This window comes from Candoia aspera, chromosome 1, assembly GCF_035149785.1.
Source record: "Candoia aspera isolate rCanAsp1 chromosome 1, rCanAsp1.hap2, whole genome shotgun sequence".
NCBI classification, from domain to species: Eukaryota; Metazoa; Chordata; class Lepidosauria; order Squamata; family Boidae; genus Candoia; species Candoia aspera.
In genome coordinates this window covers 237895232-237914116 of record NC_086153.1, presented here as the reverse complement: position 1 = coordinate 237914116, position 18885 = coordinate 237895232, and the positions used below count along the sequence as shown (strand labels likewise).

General features: G+C 41.6%; 1 protein-coding gene across 2 annotated transcripts in view; it reads left to right on the top strand.

Annotated features, from left to right (window-relative positions):
* Positions 1–11738: 11738 nt before the first annotated feature.
* The window catches only part of HRAS (HRas proto-oncogene, GTPase), a 59605-nt gene continuing 52458 nt past the window's right edge, over positions 11739–18885 (top strand). The window contains exons 1-2 of one of the 2 annotated variants that reach the window (XM_063289281.1): positions 11776–11852; positions 12596–12785. The gene's annotated coding sequence lies outside the window, so the exon portion shown is untranslated. Of the gene's footprint in view, positions 11853–12595; positions 12786–18885 lie in introns of both variants that reach the window. The other variant, XM_063289280.1, reaches the window with a different exon arrangement.

The following is an 18885-nucleotide window of genomic DNA, read 5'->3' as shown; positions in this document are numbered from 1 at the left end:
AGACTTAACTTTCAGCTGGGAAACTGTGAGCATCCTAGACCAAACCAAATCCAAAAATGTGAGGGAATTCCTGGAAGCTTGGCACTCTGACAAGTCAGCCATCAACAGGCACATAGAGGTAAACAACGTTTACATACCATTCAAAAGAGACAATAGAAAAGCCAAAAGACCAGAACACCTCCTTGCCAGCAATCAACACCTAAATAAGCAAAGATTAACACCAGGATTAACACCAGATGAACAATTAAACAGTACACAATACCCTAATCAAAGAACTGCCAACTCAGTCAAAATCAAGCAGTAAACAACAGCCTAATCAAGGAATTACCAAGCCTAATCAAGGAACAACACCCCCACCAAGACAGGCAGGGCAAGCTACTCTGTTTATATAAACAGAGAACAAACCCCACTCCCTTCTTGCACTGAAAATGTTGCCTAGATGGGCAATGAAATGCCTGCAAGAAATCTATCAAGCTCAGAGAGCACCAAGGACTCCACAGGCTATAGTAGGTTGTACCCCTAGTATTATATGCAAATGAGATTTTCATTTGGATTTTCTATCAAAACATCTTTGGTAGGTTCCAATAAATGCTGTAAATAAATACATGCCATAGGCACACTTGGGATAAAACTGATGTACTCTTAGATTCAGACTATATTTAATTCTAGATTGGGGACTGATCCTTTGGTGAATGTTGACAATTTATTTATTTATTTATCATATTTTTATCACTGCCCATCTCCCCAACATGGGGGACCCTGGGCGGTTAGGGTTGTGCTATCAGTGTAACAAAGCATTTCTGTTCACAGGCAGTTTGCTATTACGTTAAAGTAAAATGACTCATCACTCCAAGAAAAATAAATGCTGCTAAAAATTATGCTAGTGTGGCTTTCAGAGCCCATGTCTATGTACCTGTACCTATACCTTTTATTACTATGATCCAGATATATATGTGTGCGTGTAATCAGGATGCAGTATTTCATGGCATGTTTTAAGTGCAGCAACACAAAATTTAACCACAGTACTGGTAATGCTAACATTAGAATAAAAAAAATAGAAACTTTAAATAAGTTTCAGGTTCTGTTGTTATGTGATATCCTGTTAATTTCCAGTTGGTATTCCATGATCCTTTGATCATCTAGCCTTTTCATAGACCAGGGTAAAAAGGAATGTGTCTGAAATATCTTAAGATGCTATAGCACCCTTCCAGTTCAAAGAACGTTCCTCTACCAATAGAAGATGTAATAAACCAGTGAGAACTGGATTTTTAGTCGATTATTGATTATCAGCTTCTAGGCACAGCCTTTGCTTTAGGTATCCCCACTTCAAATTTGAGAGTAGTGTCAGCTCCACATCTTGGGGTGGCAAGAATAGCTTTCAAGAATTTCATTTGTAACATTTCCATAGTACCTTTTGTGGTATAGATTCTCTGTGTAAGATCTGAACTAATGTTCTGGCTTTAAAAAGCTTAAAACTAGCAGGAACTAACTCCTGCCCCTTGTGGGTAAAGAAGTGCCCAATAAGAGACAGTAACGCCACCTGGGAGGCATAGTTAGGATGTGTTTTCCATAATCTGTTGTCGTCAGAAGTACTCCAAGTTATTCAAAGATGTGGACCTTCTCAATCCTATTTCATTGTACAAGCCAGGTTTTCTGTAAGGCTTTTTTCCCCAAAAGCCTAACATAAGAATTTGAATTTTGGACAGCTGAACATGAGCCTGTTTTGCTTGCTATGGAGGATGATAGATTTCGCTGCTCTTCTAGGCCCAGCTGGAGTTTGGGGTACGGTGACATCTACATATAAAAGAATGGGCATCCTGCTGCCTGCCAAATTGAAAATGTGGAAATCAGGGCTAGAGCCTGCGTCTCTAATAACTATATTTCTATGATACATGAAAAGTTGCAAAGAAGTAAACCGTATTGTGGCTTAAAGCAATATTGTAATTCAATCACTAAACAGGTGTAAAGTCCTCTATGCTCTTTAATAAATGTTCTCATTGTAACCAATAATGATGTTGCTAAAGATGATAAAAGTGAAGAGCACTGTCTTGAGGAATACTGGGTTTTTTGCATAGAATAATTATTTGTGAAAATAATCTGATTTAATGAAACATTTATTTTAACACAAAAATGTTTTTAAAAAAAAGTATTTTAAAAAACATCTGAAAATTTGTATCACACACTGAAATTTCATTATATCTTAAAACTATAGTTTCATTATTGTTTCATTATATCTTAAACTATTTGCCAACAACTCCTTTCTCTTTTGGCTAAGTATGGAAGAGCAAAGAAGCTTAAAACACAACACTGAGATACAGTAGTTGATCCAGGACAGTGTGAAAATCTTCTGATATTTTTAGATAAATCATTATCTAACTGTAAAATAAAGAAGACTCTTTACATGATTCAGGGCAATGAAATGTATTCTGTGGAACAGGTACAATATTTGTTTAATGGACTATGTGAAACTCATAACCCCACTCCAGTACATGTGGATACCAAGTCTGAAACTTCATACAATTTTTGCCTGGTTATATCTGAATCAAACAATCCTTGTTTCTTTATACAGTAGCAGCATAAGGAGCAAATATAATTCAGTTAATTCTCCTTGCAATGCCATAAGCTGCCTCACAACCCCCTCTGCCAGTAGGGATGATTCAACAGTTTATTGCTGGAAAACTATATACAGTGCTTTGTTTTCTTTTTAAAAAATTAGTAACAATGGCCAGTAAATCACTGTGCATCATCATCAGATGAGTAACTTAATGCATATTTTATTAAAGACAGTGATCAGATCATCAACTGAATTGAAAAAGTCATTTTCATGTACAGGAGCTTGGATAATCAAAACAATCTCAAAAACACGTTTCAGATTTTTCCCAGCCAATATGTAATATTGAATGTTTTCATTCTTTGCAAGTGGTTACACACAAAACCTGTTCTAGACGCTGAAGGTTTGGTTATGTGAGCATTTTACAGCAGGATACAGAAGGCAGACAACAAAAATCTCAAATAAAAGAAGCTAAACCTGAGTATCAGAAATAGTATAGAACCAGATGCATCCCACCAGATACACTGTGGTTTCTCTTTCTTGCTTGATCTCCAGAAGGCAAAAGAAATAGTTTTATCATTGTCTCATGCATATTTGGTAGGTGCAATGAACTTTTTACCAGTTGAGGAAGAATATTCTAATTTCCAGTTCAGTTTCAGTTCTTTATGGGAGACAGATTATGAATCACTTGCCTATATCTGATTAATTTTGCATAATACGTATCTTTATGCACTTTAGTTTTATTGGTGGTGGGCCTTTTAGCTTGACCCTTACCTCAGGTGCATCCTGGCAAGGGCTCTTATTGACAAGAACCTGGTTTCCAAATGATGCAAAGCCACCAATCTCAGCTTTACTCACCATAGCAACCAATATCTTATGATCAACATTATTCTATTTCACAGGCTGGGTTGCTATAGCAAAATGCTTGTGTCATATTCTTAGATGATAAAAGGAAGCACTTTGCTTTTCACTAAAACACACATACCCAAAAGGATCAAGTTTGGTCCCAGAAATAGCTCAGTTTTAAACTACTTAAAGCAACCTGTAAAGAATTGCCAGAATGTTTTTCTGACAAACTATCTCCAAGAAGGGCTAGAGGGAAGTATGGTATTTTCCTTCAAATCTTTGTTCCGCACATATTTCAGGCCAATCAATAGGGAGGATGCTCAATAGTTCACTTGTTAAGTGAAATTATTTTCAGTGTTGCAGATCTGAATATAGAAGAGACTGGAGAAATTTAATAAAGCAGCAGAATTTGTGACTGATGGAGCACTTGGTCACAGGCTAAAAGCAGAGATCTTCACATGAAGAAATAGAGAAAGAGTAGATAACCCAACAAATATATATGATAGCCAGTTCGTTATTCTTAAACTTGGTCCAAACATAATATTAATTCAGAATATGGTTTGCTTGGTTGTGGTTTAACATGTTGGGGGAAACCCATACACTGATCTATCAGGCATGGCTTATGGCAGGAGTGGGTTCCCAATGTCCCCTCCAGCTTTTTATAACCCAAGAGTGCCTCCAATATTACATCATCAAAATTTGGGGGCAATGTGTTGCTGTTTGCTGGGGCAACGTCAGTACCTTTTGAGAAATACATAAAAGCTAAAGTACTGTGTTCATCCCAACTAAACTTGTAGATCATCATAAAAAATTAGTCCTGTCCAAAAACCATGCCCCAAATACCAATCTCCAGTGATGTCACTGCATGTGCCACATTCAGAGATGTGGCCCTCTGAGGCTGGGAAAAGACAAAAAGGATCCCATCCGCAAAATGATTGCCTATCCCTGGATTAAGGCTTCCTGTGTTGTGTGATCTTAGCCAACTGGTTCGTTCAATAAACAATTATTAATAAAATCACCATCACACTGGGTGACCCATGGAACACTGTGATGTTCAGTTTTACACAAAAATACAGTAATTTGTAGAGAATGCAAGAATGTTGCTAAGACAATATATTTAAAATGTACCTGAAGTCTTTGGCTGATGATTTATGTTAAGCTGCCCAGAGTCACTGTGTGTGAGTTGGGCGGTCATATAAATTAAATAAATAAATATTGAAAGTAGTACCTATTGCTCTACAGATCTGATCTTTTAAAGAAAAACTGAACTCAATTTCCAGGTTTCTGTACTGTGTGTATGTGCACTTATGGCCCATTAAGAATGAATGGCCTCAAATTGCAACTCTGAGATATGCACGCTACTTAGGCCCGAGCAATATGGGATCAGCTGAAATGTTTTCTTTAATCTATTCCTCCTCCTCAGGGTTGCTGTGTTGGCTGCAAATCAGCCAAAGACCTCTTTTGGACATCCTCTATTTTGTCTCTGTCTTGATCATTTTCCTTTCTGTGACCAGTTAAATAGCTATGTGCTTACATAGACCCTCAGACTGCACTGGAGAACTCATATATGACAGCCTGATTGCTCAAAAGATACAATTGGGACAAGGTTAAACTAGAATGCAACAGGATGGTATGCGTGAAGGAACATCCTTTGAACATTGCTCGCCATAAATACAGTGGAACATCACTTGCTGCTAAGCTCTGGGTAGCTTTGTTTACATGCTATTTTAAACCATAACTTATTGAATAAGCTGTAATTGGCTGGGTGTGCAGAATAGACTAAGCTATAGTGCCAAAAACAAACTACATTATGGTTTAATGCACTGTTAAGACCCTGCTCAGTAAATTTTTGGTTGGAATTTGGCCTCAGCTCCTAAGGGTTGGGAGTCGGGGCACTATTTTGCAATGGTTTCATTCCTTACTGAATGGGCAGATCTAGTCAGCATGGATATGAAATTAACCGACTGATTGCTCCAAGGTGGGGTGGCCCAGGGTTATTCTCTCTCTCCACTGCTGTTTAATGTATACACAAGCTGCTGGGAGAAGTCATCTATCAGTTTGTGATGAAGTATAACCAGAACCGAGATCTGCATCTCCATCCCAGACCAGACATGCACTGGAAGTCCTAACTCAGTGCCTGGAGACTGTAATGATCCATATGGGAAGAAAGAAATCGAGGCCGAATCCCAGCAAGACTGAGCTACTGTTTGTCACTAACTTTACCCATCTGGTTCTCTGTCCACTCCAGTAGTGACTCTGAATGGAGTAGCACTCTCAATTAAGGCGCTGGTCTATCACTTGGGGGCCTTTCTAGACTCATGGCTATTGCTAGATAGGCAGGTGAAGGCTGTGGCTAGGGGAGCCCTGGCCCAGAATTGCTTGGTGTGCTGGCTGTGGATCCTCCTGAAGGCAGCTGCCCAGGCAATCTTGACTCGCATCCCTTTCATCTTCCAATTAGATTACTGCAATGCACTCTACGTGGAACTGCTTTTGAAGGGTACTCAGAAGATGCAATTGGCCCCAGATGCAGCAGTTTGCTTGTCAGTGGATAGGTGCCATTACTTATACGTGACATCAATGTTGGGTGTTCTGCATTGCTAGCCAATGAAATCCCAGATACCGTTCAAAGTGCTAGTTTTGGCCAACAAAGCTTTACATTGCTTGGCTCCTAGGTACCCGCAGGGCCATCTGCTTCCAATGGATCCTACCCACCCAGTTTGGACATCCTGGTAAGAACGCTAAGGGTTCCTTCCACATGAGACATCCAGGTGAGAGCAAGAAATGTAGGTTTTTCTGTAATGGCGCCTACCCTACAGAATAGGCTTCTACCAGAAATCTGAATGGCATCATTGCTTTGGAATTGCAGGAAAGCCATCAAAATTAAGCTGTTCAGAAGGGTTAAGGTCTTCACTGGGATACCTGCTATATTATATGACAATAAAATATTAAAAGGATCAATGGTGTTAGTGTATTACTATATTTGCTTTTATTTTGATATTTGTATGACTATTCTGAGTTTTTACTGACATCACCATGAGCCTATGTAGAGTGTGGTGGTATAAAAATATAATAAATGTAAGGGTTCTGCAAATAAATGTACCACATTTGCAGAAAATTAGGCATGATATCACAATTCTAAGCACTCATCATATTTTATATGAATAAAAAACATAAAAGAAAACATGCTGGATTTAAAGGAGCATTTTGTTTATAGCTAATTCATTCTGACCTTGTTTGATTCTTTGCAATGCTCTTATAGCAGTTTGACACCAGGAAGCTTGTTTCCTCATTTATACTGTATAGTCTGGATAAAATCTGCAAAGCAGATAACTACACTTTTCTTCAGGGTACAGTATGTACAGTTCTTTAATAATAGCCTAAATCAGAATAAAATAAAAATGTTCTCCAAAATAATTCAAAATGTTGTACCATAACAACCAGAATTCTACAGGTATATATTTGATCACCTTCAGCAAACGATTGTTACCTTGTCGTGGTGCTGGAGCTTGAGCACCTCAATGATGCCATGAGCTAAGCCATGAAGGGCCACCAAAGACGGGAAGGTCATGACAGAGAGGTCAGACTAAATGCGATCCCTGGGGAAGGTAACGGCAACCCACCCCAGTATTCTTGCCTTGAAAACTAAATGGATCAGTACAACCAGAGATATGTCGGTATACCATCGGAAGACGAGACCCCCAGGTTGGAAGATGGTCAAAACGCTACTGGGGAGGAACAGAGGATGAGTTCAACTAGCCCCAGACGTGATGACGCAGCTAGCTCAAAGCCGAAAGGAAGGCTAGCAGCTGACGGTGCTGGTGGTGAATGGCGAATCCGATGTTCTAAGGATCAACACACCATTGGAACCTGCAATGTAAGATCTATGAGCCAGGGCAAATTGGATGTGGTTATTGGTGAGATGTCAAGATTAAAGATAGACATTTTGGGCATCAGTGAACTGAAATGGACTGGAATGGGCCACTTCACATCAAATGACCACCAGATCTACTACTGTGGACAAGAGGACCACAGAAGAAATGAAGTAGCCTTCATAATTAATAGTAAAGTGGCTAAAGCAGTGCTTGGATACAATCCAAAAAACGACAGAATGATCTCAATTCGAATTCAGGGCAAGCCATCTAACATCACAGTGATCCAAATATACGCCCCAACCACAGATGCTGAAGAAGCTGAAGTAGAGCAGTTCTGTGAGGATCTGCAGCACCTACTGGACAACACGCTGAAAAGAGATGTTATTTTCATCACAGGAGACTGGAATGCTAAGGTGGGTAGTCAAATGACACCTGGAGTTACAGGTAAGCATGGCCTGGGAGAACAAAACAAAGCAGGCCATAGGCTGATAGAATTTTGCCAAGACAACTCACTCTGCATAACAAACACTCTCTTCCAACAACCTAAGAGACGGCTTTATACATGGACTTCCCCACATGGACAACACCGAAATCAGATTGACTACATCCTCTGCAGCCAAAGGTGGTGGACATCTATACAGTTGGTAAAAACAAGACCTGGAGCTGACTGGAGTTCAGATCACAAACTTCTTCTTGCACAATTTAGGATCAGACTAAAGAGATTAGGAAAGACCCACAGATCAGCTAGATATGAGCTCACTAATATTCCTGAGGAATATGCAGTGGAGGTGAAGAATAGATTTAAGGGACTGGACTTAGTAGATAGGGTCCCGGAAGAACTCTGGACAGAAGTTCGCAACATTGTTCAGGAGGTGGCAACAAAATACATCCCAAAGAAAGAGAAAACCAAGAAGGCAAAATGGCTGTCTGCTGAGACACTAGAAGTAGCCCAAGAAAGAAGGAAAGCAAAAGGCAACAGCGATAGGGGGAGATTTCCCAATTAAATGCAAAATTCCAGAGGTTAGCTAGAAGAGATAAGGAATTATTTTTAAACAAGCAATGCACGGAAGTGGAAGAAGACAATAGAATAGGAAGGACAAGAGACCTCTTCCAGAAAATTAGAAACATTGGAGGTAAACTCCAGGCAAAAATGGGTATGATCAAAAACAAAGATGGCAAGGACCTAACAGAAGAAGAAGAGATCAAGAAAAATGGCAAGAATATATGGAAGACCTGTATAGGAAGGATAACAATATCTGTGTCATGCGCTGCCTGCCTCTGAATAATACTCAGACACTGGTTCGTGGATCAGGCTCTGATTTATTCACAGCGCAGTTACAGCGTTGGAAGAAAAAAGCTGAGAGTGACAGGAGCGCGCCGGTGCGGGGTTTAAATACCCCGCGCCGGTCAGCGCCCCCTCACTCGTGGTCACGTCACCCCCCTTTGTCCAATACGTTGCCCTGCCGGTGGGTGAGGGGTTCCGGGATCGCCCATCATCAGGTTTTCTATTCCTCTGCTGATTGCTGTCAGCTGGGCGATCTCCGTTGTATTGGCGCTGATGGCTTGGGTGTGCTCCGTGATCCGTTTAGTTATTGTTTGTTGGCCGTTAGTCGTTGTGGGTTGATGGCTACTTATCTTGCACCCCTTCACCTATTTCCTTGCTATTGTCATGTGTGCCATTGCGCTGATGACTTCAGCTCAACGGCACTCATGACAATCTGGGATAGCTTTGATGGTGCGGTCAGTGAGCTAGAGCCAGACATCCTGAAGAGTGAGGTTGAATGGGCCTTAAGAAGCATTGCTAATAACAAGGCAGCAGGAGACAACGGCATCCCAGCTGAACTGTTCAAAATCTTGCAAGATGATGCTGTCAAGGTGATGCATGCTATATGCCAGCAAATTTGGAAAACACAGGAAAGGCCATCAGATTGGAAAAAATCAACTTATATCCCCATACCAAAAAAGGGGAACACTAAAGAATGTTCAAACTATCGAACAGTGGCACTCATTTCACATGCCAGTAAGGTAATGCTCAAGATCCTGCAAGGGAGACTTCAGCAATTTATGGAGCGAGAATTGCCAGATGTACAAGCTGGGCTTAGAAAAGGCAGAGGAACTAGAGACCAAATTGCCAATATCCGCTGGATAATGGAAAAAGCCAGGGAGTTTCAGAAAAACATCTATTTCTGTTTTATTGACTATTCTAAAGCCTTTGACTGTGTGGACCATAACAAATTGTGGCAAGTTCTTAGCGGTATGGGGATACCAAGTCATCTTGTATGCCTCCTGAAGAATCTGTATAACGACCAAGTAGCAACAATAAGAACAGACCGTGAACAACGGACTGGTTTAAGATTGGGAAAGGAGTACGGCAGGGCTGTATCCTCTCACCCTACCTATTCAACTTGTATGCAGAACACATCATGCGACATGCTGGGCTTGAGGAATCCAAGGCTGGAGTTAAAATCGCTGCAAGAAACATTAACAATCTCAGATATGCAGATGATACCACTTTGATGGCTGAAAGCGAAGAGGAACTGAGGAGCCTTATGATGAAGGTGAAAGAAGAAAGTGCAAAAGCTGGCTTGCAGCTAAACCTCAAAAAAACCAAGATTATGGCAACCAGCTTGATTGATAACTGGCAAATAGAGGGAGAAAATGTAGAAGCAGTGAAAGACTTTGTATTCCTAGGTGCGAAGATTACTGCAGATGCTGACTGCAGTCAGGAAATCAGAAGACGCTTAATCCTTGGGAGAAGAGCAATGACAAATCTCAATAAAATAGTCAAGAGCAGAGACATCACACTGACAACAAAGGTCCGCATAGTTAAAGCAATGGTGTTCCCCGTAGTAACATATGGCTGCGAGAGCTGGACCATAAGGAAGGCTGAGAGAAGGAAGATCGATGCTTTTGAACTGTGGTGTTGGAGGAAAATTCTGAGAGTGCCTTGGACTGCCAGAAGATCAAACCAGTCCATCCTCCAGGAAATAAAGCCAGACTGCTCACTTGAGGGAATGATATTAAAGGCAAAACTGAAATACTTTGGCCACATAATGCGAAGACAGGACACCCTGGAGAAGATGCTGATGCTAGGGAGAGTGGAAGGCAAAAGGAAGAGGGGTCGACCAAGGGCAAGGTGGATGGATGATATTCTAGAGATGACGGACTCGTCCCTGGGGGAGCTGGGGGTGTTGACGACCGACAGGAAGCTCTGGCGTGGGCTGGTCCATGAAGCCACGAAGAGTCAGAAGTGACTAAACGAATAAACAACAAAATATTTGATCACACATTGCCCACTCAATTCAAAGACAAAAGGTTATAAAATTAACTTAACAATGTACAAAATAGTCCATCACTTTGGAGAAACGCGCTTCTAAGAACTGATATTGCAATATATTTCCTTAGAAGTCTAATGAACTGACTAGCGAGTAAGGAGGATGCAAATTTACAATATTCTACCCTGGCTACCGGCAAGCTGGTGCCTGTCCAGGGTAATAGCCTGCAGTTCACACAACTGTAGGAGGGGATAATGGGATTTGTAGTCCACCCTTGGAGAGCGCCAGGTTGGAGAAAGTTGCCATTCCTTTGTGTGCTTCCCTATTCATCCTCCCTTTCGCCTTTTCCAACCAGGCGAGCGCGGATTCTCACACCCTACTGACTTCACAGCCGGCACTTCTCTGTGTAGGCCAGGAAAAGATAATAGAGAGGAGGCCCTAAGAGTAAGAGCAGCGGCGGCAGCGGCAAAGCCAAGCTACGCACAAAAAGCGGTCCTAAAAAAAAAGGAAGGAAATGGGAGCGCTGCTGAGTGAAGCCTTGCTCAAAAGGGAGAGGAGATCTAAGCCTGGATGGAATATTTACCTCGGGAGGAAAGGAGAGCGCGCACCCCCTCATCCCGGCAGAAGAGGAGGAGGCCTTATTTGTCTGCAGGAAGCAGCAGGCTCTAAAAATAAGCTCTGCGAGAGGCGATTCCCTTCTCCCAGCTCGCTACACCCATTTCCTCCCTCCTCCTCGAGCTCCTCGCCGCTCTCCGAAAGCCCAGGCCGCAGCACAGCAGCGGGCGGGGCCAAGGAAGAAGGTTGCTCTGGGAGTGATTGACGTGTCTCGCAGCCGACCACGAGGTCGGAGGAGTGGCGGAGCCGCGACCGGGTGCCCGAAGGGTTAGCAGAAGCGCCTATCAGCTGCTCCGAGAGGTTGCGAGCGACGAGTGGGCGGCGAGTGGCGCTTGGGCGTGTGCCGCCCGCTGCCTGGGGCTGGCTTTGCGCGCACACATTGTCCAAGCCGCCGTCACGGCAGCACCCGAGCGGAGCGGGCGCCTCGCTGTTCGGTGCCAATGCGGGGCGGGCGCTGCAAACACGGGGCTCCTCCGCCGCCCAGGTGGAAAGTTCGCCACTGCATCGGACCAACGGAACATTGACTAAGAGTAGCCAGACTTCTGCGGCAGGGGGACGCGGAGTCTCGCAAAGGCGCTTCTTTTTCCACCCACCGCGCAAACTTTGCATTTCCTCGTTTTTTAAAAGAAACCTTACAGGAAAGCGCAGCTTTGCTTTTCTGTTTTTCAAGAAAAGCTTCGCCGGCTACAGCTAGTAAGTAAACCTTCCTCCTTCAATTCTTAATGCTATTTTTGGGCTAGAAGTACGTTCTCTGAAGGTTGATTCGTCCCACCTGTGTAATTCCTTAACAGCACCCGGAGAATAGGAAAAGCAGCAACTAAGCGCCTGCAGATCTGTGGGCGTTCTCCGGATCAGCTTTCAGCCGTTTGGGAATATTCAAGGTGCGGACTGTAGGAGCCAGAGGTCCTGCAGTGGTTCAGACAGCGCGTCCCAGGGCAGCCGTGTACGGTGGCTGCTAATTGCAGTGCTTGGCTTTTATGAGCCAAAATGGGGGAGGAAAGGCGGGCTGCGGGTCTCTTTCCCTGGATTTTAGCTGGAGCCGCAGCAGCTGCAACCCGAATCTCCAAAGTGGGGCGTAAAGGCCAGCCTTCCCCCCCTCTCCCGGTGGGTCGTCAGCATCGTCCCCACCACTCTCCTTTCTAAGGAGAGAATTGGAGGGGTATCAGTTTGGGAGGTGGCGCTTCCTTTGGCCAAAAGCAACGTGGGAGGCAGTCATCGGCGTGCAAGAAGGAAGACACCGGGACTGCTTCTGTCAGGGGAACAGTCTCGTGTGCGAGGCGACAGCTATTATGGGGTGTGTCTGATTGTCAGTCGAGGGACGTTAGGGGGATCGTAAGGAGGCTGAAGGGTGACTTGTATTCTTCCAGGTATGTGGGTTTCATTCTGAAGCTTTGGGTTCCTCGTTGTTAATCGTCCACAAGTGCAATTCTACGCAGAGATGGCTCCACGGCTTAAGAAAGCCCTGCGTGGAACGCTGTGTAAAGGGGCGAGGCGTGTCCAAGGATAGTGTGTGACAACACACGCTCCGGTCCCCCCCTCCCGGCGATTTCCCGGTCTAGTAGCCGCCGCCGCCTCGCAGGCACTAACGCTAGGCTGTGGACCGGCACATCTTATTGGCGCGAGGAAGTAAGTTCAGCGTTTTCTCCGGGGCTGGGAATTTTCTGCCCTGGAGAATCGGTTGGGTTTGGGGGGTCGGGAAGGGAAGGGTTGACCACCACCTGCTTGCCTGTCTCGGTTCCGAGCTGTATTGTGACTCTGCTTTCTGTAAACACTTCCTGTCAGTGCCAGGGGTGGGAGGCGGTGGCTGAATAATAGGAGTGCCAGTGGTTGCATCCTCTACAAGCAACCAATACTAATTGTGATACTTTCTGTATTCACTGGTTTTCCTCTTCCAGTGGTGTTCTCTCTGGGCCTTTTGCCAAATCTGTAGGTAGTTGTGGGTTTTGATTGCACTTTTCTTTTTCCTGCCATCCAGTTGCAATTTAGGGAGTGGTCTGAGAGGATAGTGAAGTAAGTTTTGTTCATAGCTGCAGATTAAGGTCATTGCTTTGACATGTACACACATGAATAATCTCTGTGTTATATAGTTTTGGAAGACTTTGACAGGAGAAGGCCCTGAGCTGCAGTGTTGTGTGTGGAATGGAGAGTCCCTTTCTGTCCCTTTGGATTCTTAATCCTTTCTTTTGATCCTCTGTTGCTTCCCAGCCTATAGTAGCCTTTTGTTATGACCGGGTACTGATTGAGGAGGGGTTAATATGGCTTCCTTCCTTGCTAGTTGATGCCACTCCCAGTATTGCAAACTGTCCCTTGAAAACAGGTCCTGGGGATGCCTCTGCTTGTTTAATGGGAGAGAAACCCTCAGCTGCCTAATTTCCCAGGGTCTTTGATAATTTTGTGCTTCATGTCTGTGAATGTTGTCTTCTTCCCCATAACATGCAAGCTGAGTTATCTCTCTCTCTCTCTCTCTCTTGCTGTATTTTAAAATGTGTTGGCAGTACCTGAGTGTTTTAAGCAGGTTTTCATCTTTGCTTGAGCTAAACGGGAGGAGAATGTGTTTATTACCTTGGGAAGTAGTGTGGGAGAGGCTCACATCCTGTTGCTAAAGTCAAGAATCATTCTAGGTAGCAGGATCAGTCCACTGACCACGCGTGCATTGGCTTTCACTGGCACTCTCTCCTAAATTGGAGTCCACCTGTGGGCCCCACCCCTGGAAACAGGTTGCTGCCCCGCTTATGTCATGATGTTTGCTTTGAACACTTGGCTGTTTAGCAGACCGTCAGTCAGGTGACATTTTGGAAGGGGCTTACCTAACAACCTTTGGGAATGTTAAATGAGCAGTCGTTTAACAGCAGTGTTGGATAAAGGCTTAGGTAAAATGAAGCTGTATCCTAAGTATGCAAATGCATGCCCATATTCCCACAGTTCTCCTTGGACTGAGTCCCTGTGTGCACCTAATAAGTACAGGAAATGAGTTTGTGAATGATAGATCCACTTTGTTAATTTGCAGACACAGTCTTTCTATTTATGTCACTTGGAATTAATGAACAGAGAATGCAAAACATGTTGAAAACCAGTTGAAAATAAGGTTTTCTGGTAACTGACTAAAACTGGCCATTAATCTGCTACAATTTCATGTTGACAAGCTCCTTAGCATCATTAAAGGCACAGGAACTTGGAGGAGTCCTGCTTCTGTATAAAAGCCACAGCTTTGCCCTGCCCTATCCTTTAATCCCAATTGGTCATTGCAGTTTCTTGATGGTGAAAGAAGGTATATACCTTCTAGTTGAACATAAATAACTCTTTAGTCATATCGTCTACGATAAGCATTTCAGAGCAAGCCCTAGATCTGAATCCTGACTTGAATTGCCTAGATAGTGAACATTTTTCATTGCTGTGGTAAAATACAGCCAAGACTATTATTACTGATTTTATTTTTGTACTGCTATTCCTCCTCCAAAAACCCATATTGATGTTCATACATAAAACAGAAAACCTGTTCATTTTAAAAGAAAAGCAATGAAAATATTTATCTATTTTTTAAAATGGGATGGGGTAGACATTTATTTCTCATAACTTTATATGTTGGACATTCTATAGAGCTCTGTCTTAACATTTAAATATTAATAATACTTTTATTGAAAGTGAGAATTAGGCCTCAGATGCTAATAGGCACTAAAATACTTGTATGCAAAATTTGAATAATGAAAATTTCTTCAAAAGAAACACTAAGAAAAATGTTTGTTTATGAACAGAAGAATAAATGTGTGGCTACATATCTAATGAGTTCATAAAAATATAAAATCTTAGCTCATGCAGCCTCCTAAGTCCTAAAGTGGAGCTTAGGCTAAGTAGGATGTGTGAACTCAGCCATTGTGGGTTATGGTGCAGCCTGATGACTCAGCACAGCTAAAATGTTCTTAATTAGCTGGAGCTTTTAGGGAAGTGAAAAACCATGAAAGGAAAAGGAAAGAGGTCTTTCCCTGGATAAGGTAGGGGATGTAAAATTGTGGATAACTTTTCAAGTAACTTTTCTTTGGTATATTTGGTTAAAATATTGATGGATACCCACAGAAGTATCACTCTACAGAAAAAGATTGAACTAACTAAACTATGGTGGATCAGATGAAAGGTTTACCTAGTTAGTGTTCTGTTCCTACGGTTGCCAGATAATGTGTGTGTGTTTGTTTATCAAATTTGTCACCACCCATCTCCTCCCAACGGAATGAAGAGTTCCCAAGCAGTTATGACTATTAGAGGACCTTATTTCTTATAATCTCCTACCACTGGTATGGAAGCCATGCAGTTTCTGATATTGGTAGTACCACAAAGCTGTAATAGCTTTAGCCATTGATAGTTCTGTTCTAATTAGTCTAATCCCATATTAAAGTTGTTCAAATTGGTGACTGGTGGTTTTGTGAGGGGTTTTTTTTTTTTGTAAGGAACTCCAAAATTTAGCTTCCTGTATGTGAAGGAGTTTGTCTATTCTTTTGTCTATTCTGAATTTCCCACCTATCAGCTTTATTGGGCAAGTAGAATTCTTTTATTTTGAGCGGAGGAGAGAAGCAAGACATTAAATTTTCTTGTCATATTCTTTTATTTGCCTTTATCTGGGCTTTTGTTTTAGTCTGTTGATTTTGGTTGCCATTTTCTAGCAACCATATACTTTAAAAGGTGCATTGATTAGACCTCTGTGTAGTATTCATTGCGTAGTTGTGCTGTATATCACAAAAAGGCATGATTCTGTTGTTTTCCTAATTATCACCAATATGTAATATGCCCTTTTCACAGTAGCTGCACTTGGAGTTGATGATTTCATCAGATTCATCCACTACTATCAACAGATCCTGATCAGTGAGCAATCAATCATATATATATAAAATTAAGATTTTTTTACCCCATTGGACAAGCTTGTTTGCACGGAATTGGTTTTGCCATTTTAAGACAATTACCTCTTATTAAAGAAACCACAAAGCTGTTTGGGGTTGCTTTTGCTATTATTTTCCCAAACAATTTGGCATCATAAGTAAAGTTGTCCATTTCCTTGCTCAACCTTTAACTCCAGATCATTTATGAATAACTGTAGATTTGTGTTGTTTACATCCCCTCTTGTGAACTGTCTGTTGACTCCTTCTCTTTACCAGTTCTTCAACCAGTTTGTGACTATAGTGGATAGTGATGCTGTCAACAGCAAAATCTGCTTATAAGTCTCAGATGTCTTACAAGTCTTAGGTAGCTAATTTATCAGGAACTTTGTGAAAATCAAACTTTCATCATCTATATTTATATTCTTGTCAACATTCTTAAAGAGCTTATCAAAACTGATGGTCTGCTTGTAAAGAATTGCAAAGAGAACTTATGCTGCCTCATGTTGATTAGTCATTAGCAGGACTTGCTTTTCTGTATATTTCACCTGGAAAAGGCTTTTAAGTTGTGTTATATTAAATGTTCATTTTTCTAGCATAAAGGCAAATCTTAAGGATATATAACATTTTTGTTAAATCAGCAATTTCACATTTGAGTTATTTAAGAACTATTGAATGGGTATATTCTGGATCTAGCAATTTCTTTGTTTTCAGTAACATCTAGAACTTCATTTCTTATTATCTCTAACTCAGGCTCCCTCAAAATATCTGTTCAGGCATGGATGACTCTATCAGCAGTCACAAAAATGTTATCCAGCTTCTCTGCAACATCCCCAGCCTCTCAATTCTTTGCTTCCTAACTGCTCAGCCTTCTCTGTAGCCAGTTTCCTATTTCTGATGTATTGAAATATTATGACTCTTAACATTATTACAGATATGGTTCTCAAAATTTATTTTACTTACCTTATTAATTTTTGGATTTTCCTTGTATGATTTATGTTCCTTTTTGTTCTTGTTTAGATAATTTTTCCATTTTCTGAAAGAAAATATCTCTCAACACTGCTTCTTAGCCAGGATTTTTGTGGCTTGGTAATACTTTTCTGATCTGTAATATAGATTCTAGCTGAGCTTTTGTCATTGTGATGTTGAATATTCTCTGAAGTGTTCTTGAGATATTTGGTTCTTTTGACTTTTCCCTTCCACTTCCTTTTTTTTTTCCCTAGCAGACTTCTTATTTTATGGTAGCATCCTCTTTTGAAGTCAAATATGTCTGTTGGATATCCTTGGCAATTTTTGCTTCCATTACATGTAATATAAATTTAATAGCATTTTGGCTACAGTTTCCTATAGATTCAATAACTCTTGAATTGTATGTGTTCATGTGTTATTCCAGTATAATATAGTGTTGTTGGTGGGTCAAGTATTAACCCAATGAATATGTGCTGTCTGCAGTTTGATGCTCCATTTTTTTCTCCCTTTTCGTGCTCCATTTTTCTTTTTCTGATGTCCCATTTTCCCATTTGCCTTTTTCCGGTGTGACTGGCTGGCACTCCCTCTTCTGTAAAAGACAATAAATATGTATAATCTTCTGATTGAAATTAGGGCCTTTCCCCACTTGCACCTAACCACAGTACAAACATTGTTGGTCAACATCTTTAATTTGCTGTATCCCTTAAGCTTGCCACCATCATGTCATCCTTAGTCATGCATGAGATAGCCTTAAATCACCCTTAGCTGAATTAATATTAAAGCAGAGTTTCCCTCTTAAGCTTACGGCAACTAGCAGCAGTTTCAGAGTGAATTCTAATGCCCTTTGCTATCAGACAAGCTCAGTTTCTTGAAGACTGAATTAATGCATGACATTGAATGTGATTTGTTTCAACCATAGTTTGTCAAACAAACTATAGTGACTGGTTGACACATAACAATTAGCCATAAGTCACTGGTGGGAAACTTCTGCAGTCAGAGATAAAAAGATAAAATTATCAAGTCAAGCTCAACTGCTGATGACTTTGTAAACATATCCAACTAATTTTCTTGGCAGGAATGCAGAGGTGGTTCAGAGCCTTGACTTCCCAATCTGCTTAGGTAGACTTGTGCAACATGTTAAGCTAAAAGTACACCTATCGTGGCTTATATGTAAATCAGGCCAGTGTCTGAAGCTCACCCCATAACATCTCTGCTAAGTGACCAGAAAGAAAATCATGACTAGATAGCTGAATAACATAACCTGTGTGAGTAACAGTGCTGGTTAAGGTTTCCTAGTGTTTTAGTTATTTAAAAATTTGAAAAAACAAACAAACCTCCGTCAATAACTGACATGTGCAGTCTTATGAGAAGATTAGAGCTCACCCCTCACCTACCAACAGGACTGTATAAAATATTTGTCCTTGGGTCAGCACTTTATCCTTCATCTGCCCTCATCTTCACCGTGCCATGCTTGTTTTCACAGTGACTATTTTGTAAATGAATGACAAAGTCAACCCACAGAATGACTAGGAACAACTGAGGAATGAAATTCCCAAAGGCAGGAGGAGAATCATGTGAGGAAGAAGCTGGAGCTGGTAGGAAATTACCCACTCCATAGCATTTGAAGAAACTTCTGAGCTAGAAATTAACTCACCTACAGAAGAGGTGCAGAAACCCTATAGCATCATGAAGACAAGCATGCAGTGCCAGTTGCAGCTTGGTGCTGCTCTTGTGTATATGGCAGGAGCCACTGAAATTGCAATGCTTCCTGCATAGTCCTAACTTTTGAGTGATGTGGGCAGTGGACTTTTTTACTTCCACTAGTGCAACTTGGAATCATTCAGGCTAGAACCAAAAATCTTTCGTCAAAAAATATTCCCACTGAAACTTTTTCC